This window comes from Barbus barbus (genome assembly GCF_936440315.1).
Source record: "Barbus barbus genome assembly, chromosome: 20".
Classification (NCBI taxonomy): domain Eukaryota; kingdom Metazoa; phylum Chordata; class Actinopteri; order Cypriniformes; family Cyprinidae; genus Barbus; species Barbus barbus.
The window spans coordinates 20333723-20343023 of record NC_136748.1 but is presented as its reverse complement, the minus strand read 5'-3'; positions in this window follow the sequence as shown (position 1 = coordinate 20343023).

Here is a 9301-nt window from a genome sequence, read left to right as displayed (position 1 = left end):
TGCTCTAGCATGCCACTTTCTCACAAAATGTCATATGCATTTTGTAGCATTTTTGCTTTCGACAAACATTTGCTAGGAAAGAAGTCTTGTATTCAACTTCCACAATCTTCCTCTAAGCCATTGAACTATTGAACTATTTGTTCAATACATTCTTAGTCAATCTTCACATGTATGAATGATTCTGAAGACTTTGCAGATTCCCACTCCTTTGCAGATTCAAAGTTAAATTGAGTAGAAAAAAAAAAAATTAATCTTTTGACAAGTACGGAAACTTGTCTTTTGTTTTTGTTTCGTTTTGTTATTTTGACCATTAAAGCTGATACATGTGTATTATTTAAAAAATCTTTGTTCTCATTTTGTGAAAATTTTTTACTTGGTTTATTTTTTATTGTTATATCTGATCTCAGCATAATCAAATAAGTTAATATTAGGCATTTTTTGCAAATCAGCAGAATTGTATTTAATTTTTTCCAAGATGCGGAAGAAATCTGCACTTTGTGTAGTGACTAAAATGCCGTTTTACTGTATATTATTTATATAATAGGTTGAGGTTTGGGTTAGCATGTAGAGTTAAAGGTTAGACTTGGATGATGCAAGTTAAGGTTATAATCAGATTGAGGTTACATGTTTTAAAGCGAGGTAAGGTTTAGAATTTAGGCTTGGCAGTCAGTAGCAACGACCAACATAGAATGCTGATCCAGTAACATCCTGCATGACTAACTCATGAGCCTGGAGAGGACCCACTTCTGTCTGGGTAAATCAGTGAAAGGTAAATGGGTAGTTAAAGCTTTTCTGTCACCCAGATATGCTACTAGGAACCAGACTGTCTGAGTGATCGCTAGAACCACTGAAACTAATTAAATGTTGTGAGCACCAAAGAGGGGTCAATAAAAAGGATTAATGTCCTTCACTTCAGAAGAGAAGGGTGAACAGATAAAACTAGTTTGGTCAGCTCAGATGGCCCTCCTGGAGCAGAGACAGGGCAGAAACTCACTCATTCGTAGAAGAAAAGAGATCATCCAATGCTAGAAACTCTGTCTCTATTCATCCTTGTCTCCCATCTGCTCTTTGTGTTGAATCTCACTGGGACTGAGACTTGAAGCATCCAAGTAAAAATGATCTATGAGTGCTTTGTCAGAGCAGAGGCCATTGGGACAGACAGCAGAAGACAGTTATCCAGAAAACAAGCTGGAATAATGTACATGATAGGAGCTTTTCAGCGGCTTGGAAACCTGCATTTCTTTGGCTTCATCTCTCTTTCTCTCACAGTTGGAGTCTTTCACTCTTTCACTCCCTGAAGGTGTTAAATTTTAGTGAGTGATATGGATTACTCACAGTGTCATGGTAACAGTAACCGTGGAAAGGAGTGGGAGGGGTCAGCGTTCTCTGAGAAACAGGGTCTTACCATACAGCAATGTGAATGGGAACGAGGGCAACCTTAGTCAAGGTCACAAACTGGCTGACCAATCAAACGTGATGTTTTAATGCTTCAGGCATTTACTAGTCACACCTCCAAGTGTTTTGAAGCACTTTGCATTTCTTGCGCGCAAAGTTGCCGGTTTGTTGTGATATGCACTCTTCAAAAACCATTAAGGAGAAACCTGCCCTCCTTATTACTACTTAACTTTGTACCTCCTTAAATATCCACTTAAATAAAAAATGATTTGGCTGTGTCACTTTAGAGGAAGCTGCAAATTTAAAAGTGTTTGTTTTGCAGACGTGTTTTGGTGGAGACAAATGTGGATTTTGTTCATGTAAATTTGTACATTAATAATTCCAGTTGCAGAGGTGCAGACAAGTATATGGTAGTTAGGTTAATGGACTACATTACATGGTAGATGAATAATATGGGCTTTATCTTATTGTTGCTGCCATTTTATTGAAATATTAGGCCAGAGTTTTTACCTTATTATTTTCATATTTTCTGTTCTATTTCATATATACTTTATGGCTAAACATTTTTGAAAGAAGTCTCTTATGCTCTCCCACAGTCTTCATTTATTTGATTAAACAGTAATATTGTGAATTATTATTTTTAAATTTAGAATACCTGTTTTCTGTTCTAATATGTCTTAAAATGTAAATTATTCCTGTGATGTCAAAGCTGAATTTTCAGTGTCACGCGTGTTGGTGCTGATTTGGTGTTTATTTTCTTAATGTTGAAAATAGTTGTGCTGCTTAATATTTTTGTGGAATCCATATATATCACGTTACGCTGCCAAAAGGAACACAGAGCCATGGATAATAGAAACTGTCTTTTAATAAAGCCAACACACATGGTAAATCCACACAGGGAACAGGAGGAAGACACACATACACAACTTGTAGACCCGAAAAAGACAGAACCCAAAGGCTGAGACTTAAATACAAGGGATAATTGGGGAAACACAGGTGCATGGGATCATAATCAACAAAACAAGGACAGGAACATGACCAAATAAGGGAAACAGGAACAGAAACAGAAAAAGGGGCAAAACAGGTCCATAATCCTGACATATCGCTCCGGGGAACGGGTGAGAACTAAGGAGGAGGCTCAGGAGGAGGACAGATATCCGGGAGGAGGACGACGGACTGAGACCAGGGAGGCGACGAAGGAGGGAGGAGACAGGAGCAACCCGGAGCAGAAGGAGTACAGCAGGACCCAGGCCACAGCCATAACGGTGGCCCACGGTGGAGCCGACGAAGGGAGGGGCCATGGAGGAGGAACGGCCGCCGACTCCAGGGGGCTGAGCAACGGTGGCGGAGCAGGTGGTGGAGAAGTCAGAGTTGGAGACGGAGAGCCAACGAGCCAGGGGGATGCCGAGGATCTGGGGGACCAGGGTGGAGCCGAGGGCTCTGGCGACCGAGGCGGAGATCCGTGGCTGAGCCGGAGCGACCGAGGACCATGGTGGAGCTGGCGGGAGGAAGGAGCCAAATGGAGCCAGTGGGACGAAGCGACGAGGTGCAGCCGGAGGTGAGGAGTCCTGAGACAATGGCAGGTCGACGCCTGATCAAGGCGGTGCGGGAGGGACGAGGGTGCCCGGTGGAGCTGGTGGATCGAAGGGTGACAGTGGAGGCTGCTGGGTCTATGGGCCGAGGCGGAGTCCAGGCCTCGGAGGCTGGAGGTGGAGGTGAGGGATGCTCCAGCCACAGTGACGATGGAGGATGGCAGACCCGCGGTGCTCGCACCGTATTGATGGTGGGCTGAGGGCGAGCAGAGGGGCTGCCAGACGATAGCGGAGGAGGAGGCAGGAGTGAGTGGGAGGGCAGGCATTTGTGAGCCTCCGGGCTTTCCGGGCTAAACTCTGGATCGGGAGCCCCTCTGAGCCTGACAAGGGAACCGAAGCCCTCTCCGGGCAGGATGTGGGAACCGCAGCCCACTCAGGGATGGACATGGGAACAGGGGTAACAAAGGGTTCCGAAGAAGGAGGGAGCAGGTCAGCCTCCCAGTCAATAAGATCCCCCTCGAAGTCCAGCAGTCCCAGATGTATGATCAGCTCACCCTCACCCGCGGTGCAGGGGGTGGAGCTCCACTCTGCGTTCACACCATCCACTGCTTGCTCCCTCACGGTGGGCATGGTCGCCAGCTTTTGCACCTGGTCTGACGGGTTGGGCTCTGCTTTCAGGGCAATCCTCCGCTCAGTTACTCGGCATTGCTCTGGCTAGTAGATCGCGGCGGGAATGGGCTCTCTGTCATCGATGGGCTCGGGCTTTAGCTTTAATTGAAACTGAATTAAACGACCACTGTCTTTTAATAAAGACAACACACAGGGTAAATTCACACAGGGAACAGGAGGAAGACACACGTACACAACTTGTAGACCCGACAAAGATAGAACTCAAAGGCTGAGACTTAAATACAAGGGATAATTGGTGAAACACAGGTGCATGGGATCATAATCAACTAAACGAGGACAGGAACATGACCGAATAAGGGAAAACAGGAACATAAGCGTGCAAAACAGGTCCATAATCCTGACAATTTATATACAGCATCTCACAGAAGTGAGTACACCCCATTACATTTTTGTAAATATTTTATTATATCTTTTCATGTGACAAAACTGAAGAAATGACACTTTGCTACAATGTAAAGTAGTGAGTGTACAGCTTGTATAAAATTTGCTGTCCCCTCAAAATAACTCAACACACGCCATTAATGTCTAAACCGCTGGCCACAAAAGTAAGTACACCCCTAAGTGAAAATGTCCAAATTGGGCCCAATTAGCCATTTTCTCTCCTCGATGTCATGTGACTCGTTAGTGTTACAAGGTCTCAGGTGTGAATGGGGAGCAGGTATGTTAAATTTGGTGTTATCGCTCTCACTCTCTCATACTGGTCACTGGAAGTTCAACGTGGCACCTCATGGCAAAAAACTCTCTGAGGATCTGAAAAAAATAATTGTTGCTCTACATAAAGATGGCGTAGGCTATAAGAAGATTGCCAAGACCCTGAAACTGATCTGCAGCTCGGTGGCCAAGACCATACAGCGGTTTAACAGGACAGGTTCCACTCAGGACAGGCCTCACCATGGTCGACCAAAGAAGTTGAGTGCACGTGCTCAGCGTCATATCCAGAGGTTGTGTTTGGGAAATAGACATATGAGTGCTGCCAGCATTGCTGCAGAGGTTGAAGGGGTGGGGGGTCAGCCTGTCAGTGCTCAGACCATACGCCACACACTGCATCAAATTGATCATCTCAGAAGGAAGTCTCTTCTAAAGATGATGCACAAGAAAGCCCGCAAACAGTTTGCTGAAGACAAGCAGACTAAGGACATGGATTGCTGAACCCATGTCCTGTGGTCTGATGAGACCAAGATAAACTTATTTGGTTCAGATGGTGTTAAGTGTGTATAGCGGCAACCAGGTGAGGAGTACAAAGACAAGCGTGTCTTGCCTACAGTCAAGCATGGTGGTGGGAGTGTCATGGTCTGGGGCTGCATGAGTGCTGTCGGCACTAGGGAGCTACAGTTCATTGAGGGAACCATGAATGCCAACATGTACTGTGACATACTGAAGCAGAGACTGGGCCGCAGGGCAGTATTCCAACACGGTAACGACCCCAAACACACCTCCAAGTCGACCACTGCCTTGCTAAAGAAGCTGAGGGTAAAGGTGATGGACTGGCCAAGCATGTCTCCAGACATAAACCCAATTGAGCATCTGTGGGGCATCCTCAAACGGAAGGTAGAGGAGCGCAAGGTTTCTAACATCCACCAGCTCCGTGATGTCGTCATGGAGGAGTGGAAGAGGACTCCAGTGGCAGCCTGTGAAGCTCTGGTGAACTCCATGCCCAAGAGGGTTAAGGCAGTGCTGTAAAATAATGATGGCCACACAAAATATTGACACTTTGGGCCCAATTTGGACATTTTCACTTAGGGGCGTACTCACTTTTGTGGCCAGCGCTTTAGACATTAATGGCTGTGTGTTGAGTTATTTTGAGGGGACAGCAAATTTACACTGTTATACAAGCTGTACACTCAAAGTGTAATTTCTTCAGTGTTGTTACATGAAAAAAATATATTTACAAAATATTTACAAAATTGTGAGGGGTGTACTCACTTCTGTGAGATACTGTATGTATATATATATATATGTGTATGTGTGTGTGTGTGTGTGCGTGTGTATGTGTGTGTGTGTGTGTACAGTCATGGCCAAAAATATCGGCACCCTTGGTAAATATGATCAAAGAAGTGAAGTGACATTCAGCCAAGTATGGTGACCCATACTCAGAATTCGTGCTCTGCATTTAACCCATCCAACGTGCACACACACAGCAGTGAACACACACACACCGTGAACACACACCCGGAGCAGTGGGCAGCCATTTTATGCTGCAGCGCCCGGGGAGCAGTTGGGGGTTCAGTGCCTTGCTCAAGGGAACCTCAGTCGTGTTATTGAGGGTGGAGAGAGCGCTGGACATTCACTCCCCCCACCTACAATTCCTGCCGGCCGGAGACTCGAACCCGCAACCTTCGGATTACAAGTCCGACTCTCTAACCATTAGGCCTTTTATTTAAAAAATTCACAAAAATCTAACCTTTCATTGGATAATAAGAATTTAAAATGGGGAGAAATATCATTATGAAATAAATGTTTTTCTCTAATACACATTGGCCACAATTAACGGCACCCTTTTATTCAATACTTTTTGAAACCTCCATTTGCCAGTTTAACAGCTCTAGATTGTCTCCTATAATGCCTGATGAGGATAGAGAACACCTGACAAGAGATCAGAGACAATTCCTTTGCAACATTTGGACCAATCAGACACACAACTATTTGTTATATTTAACAAATAATCTCTTATGCCCCCTCACCTAACCCAAAAGGCCAACTATGAGGGTCTGTGGACCCTTCCCCTGAAATGCATTAACACATCAGAAAGGCAGAACAGGCCTCTGGTTCCATGGCAACCCATCTGATAACATTTGTTTTATTGCTCAAAGGAATGCGGGCAGAGCAACTCACTTAATTTCGCTTTAGGAAAGAGACATGGACCCTTCTCTAATTAATTCATAGGAAAACCTTTTTTTGAATTAACACACATATCTTCAGGTCATTGTGTATTTTATTACTGTTCTTGTATATGTTTTTTGTGTATTGTATCCTGTTTTATGCATGCTTATGATAGAACACTAGTTAGTATTACCTCATGTATATCATGTTTGGTCTCTATCAATTCGTTTTAGGATGATCTAATTGAGAGTGTATATTATATGTCGATACCTATGCAACATATAAGTGTTCTAAGAATCTTTAATAGTTTGTATATCAACTTCCAATCCAGTTCATATGCAAATTACCATGCATGGAGACAAAGAGTCATAAACTTTCCCTCCAAAAGTTCAAGTCACCATAGGCTCTTTGACTCCCCAGAGGTGTGACCTCTATAGCAGATAAAACTTTCACATCATGTAACGCCCCGGCAGTCTGCGGTTCTGTTAGATCCTAGGAGGATGTGAGCTAGAACTCTTCTGGACCCTTAAGTTTTGTGCCAGGCCTTGCGGCCTTGACTTTCCATTCAAACAAAGCTTCTCGGACCTCAGCAGATCTCTTTCTTAGCTCTTTTTTACTTTCTACCTGGGAAGAACATTTCTACCGCAGAACACCTTTGGAATTCAACCCAGAAGAACGTGATCGGGAGTCCAAACCCTTGAAACCATTAAGACTTTCATCTGAGACTGCATTTCAGACACTTGTCACAACCAAGGCCATGCAAGTATCGTACATTTAACTAAACGAAACAGACATTTAGCATAAGTTATAGAACCCGTTATAAATGGTGCTGATGGTTTTACTAAGGTGGTTAAATGACTCTTTTCATAACTGCATGCTCTGGTTTTCCTGATGGTTTTATCCATCAACTCTCATTTGCCCTTTCCCCATGTATGAGTGATTGTATGTTTGTTTGTTTGTTGTTTGTTTGTTAGACTAGTCTGTGTTAATGTTTAGTTAATAAAACTCTTGTGCACAAATTACATGAGTTTCTGATTCTGCCTTGCAAATTAATGTCCCTTTACGATTTTTGATCCTTACTACATGCTCTAATGTATTAATACTTAGGAAAGTGTTTTCTGTGGCCAAGAAAATATCCTTTCTTAAAGTTGATATGAACTTATACTGAATGTTCGCTGGATGAACAGATTAGTTGTTAGCTATTTATTTCTGCTACAGTTATCACTGTCAGCCGATATAAATAATTGTAATTAATCATAATTAATTGTAATTATTTATATACAATTCCCTTTTGAGCTTATAAATTGCTACACCTTCATCCAGAATCACTCCAGACCCTTTAGATTCCCAGCTCCATGTTGGTGGTGCTTCTTTTCAGTTCACCTCACTCATTTAGCCATAGCAGAAGCTTGGTTTTGTGCTTAGTGACCCATTTTTGTGTTGTTTTTGAGGATTGTGTTTGGATTATTGTACGGTTGGAAGATCCAAACATGGCCCATTATAAGATTTCTAACAGTCAATAACTTATTGATTTTTTTTGGCCATGACTGTATATATATATTAGGGCTGAACGATTAATTGCATTTGGATATCGCGATATGAAAAAACATTTCAACCACAGAGGTTGCGATTATGTAACCCGGGTAACCCAGGTTATATGATAAGTTATAATATGAAAGTTAAGGAAGAATCAGAAAGAAATCACTGATTAAATGTGGTGATGGGCTCTTTAAGAGCTAGTAGCAGCGGTGAACCAAGCCCCGCCTATCTGCTACTTGCTGAGCGCGCGAGAGAAAGTTCTCGGTTTTGCTAGAGAGAGAGAGCAAGTGAGACCAGGCAGCTACACGTGGCGATCTTCAAAACCCGTCCATGTAAGTGATCAATTCAGAGAAAAGTGATCGGATACAACAGGAAAACAGGATTTCTGATCTGATGCTATAATATGAAGGAGTTGTTGCCGGAGTAAGAAGCGGAGGCTTGTGAAACGGATCGATGCAGACCCACGAAGCATCAATGTGCCACAAATTAACATCCTTGTTTGAAAATATATAAATTATTTGCCTTGGTGAGTTAAAACGTTAAAGTCAAACATTAACTTGACATTTATGCAAAAAAAAAGTGCCGCGAATCTGATAGAAAATCGATACGAGGTGTATTTTATATAGGCCGTGAGAGCCGAAGTGGATAGCACATGGGCTAAAGCTAACGCATGTGTGAAAATGCTAATGAGCTAATGAAGTATCATAAAGTATGGTATTTAAGTGTTAATTGAAGTGCATACGTGTGATTTGATGGTGAAATTGTTTTAATTGACGATTAATTGTTGTTCTGCCATGTGTTTTTACAAGGCTGGGTTTTTTTGTGAGATTCAAGTTCTTCTGTGATGAGTTCCCTGATTCGTGCTGGACGCAGGAGGTGCAGTTTGCATATGGCCAGCCACCCACAGAACCGTTTTCTCTGTTGAACTGTGTTTTGAGCCATCAAACTGGTAGGAGGATTCTTTCTCTTACTTTTGGACAAACGGGACTCGGACTCATTGAGATCATCTTGTTTTTCCTATTTTTTTCCTTTTTGATTTCTCAACGAAAGACATTAATTGTGATCCTGAACTGTTCTAAAAGAATCAACAGTTCTCTGAACTCATCCATTAGATTCATGAACTCAGGTTAACTGAATTAATTTGTCAAATCTTGAGCCTCTGATTCACATTGGACAGATCATTAAGTTTTGAGGAGAAAGTGATTCATTTGCAACTGAAAGTGAAAATTCAGAACTTCATTCTGTATATTAAATCAAACTGATTGTCTATTTGATCATATTTTGAGGTATTCAAGTTATTGATCACAATATTTTGTGTGAAAGCA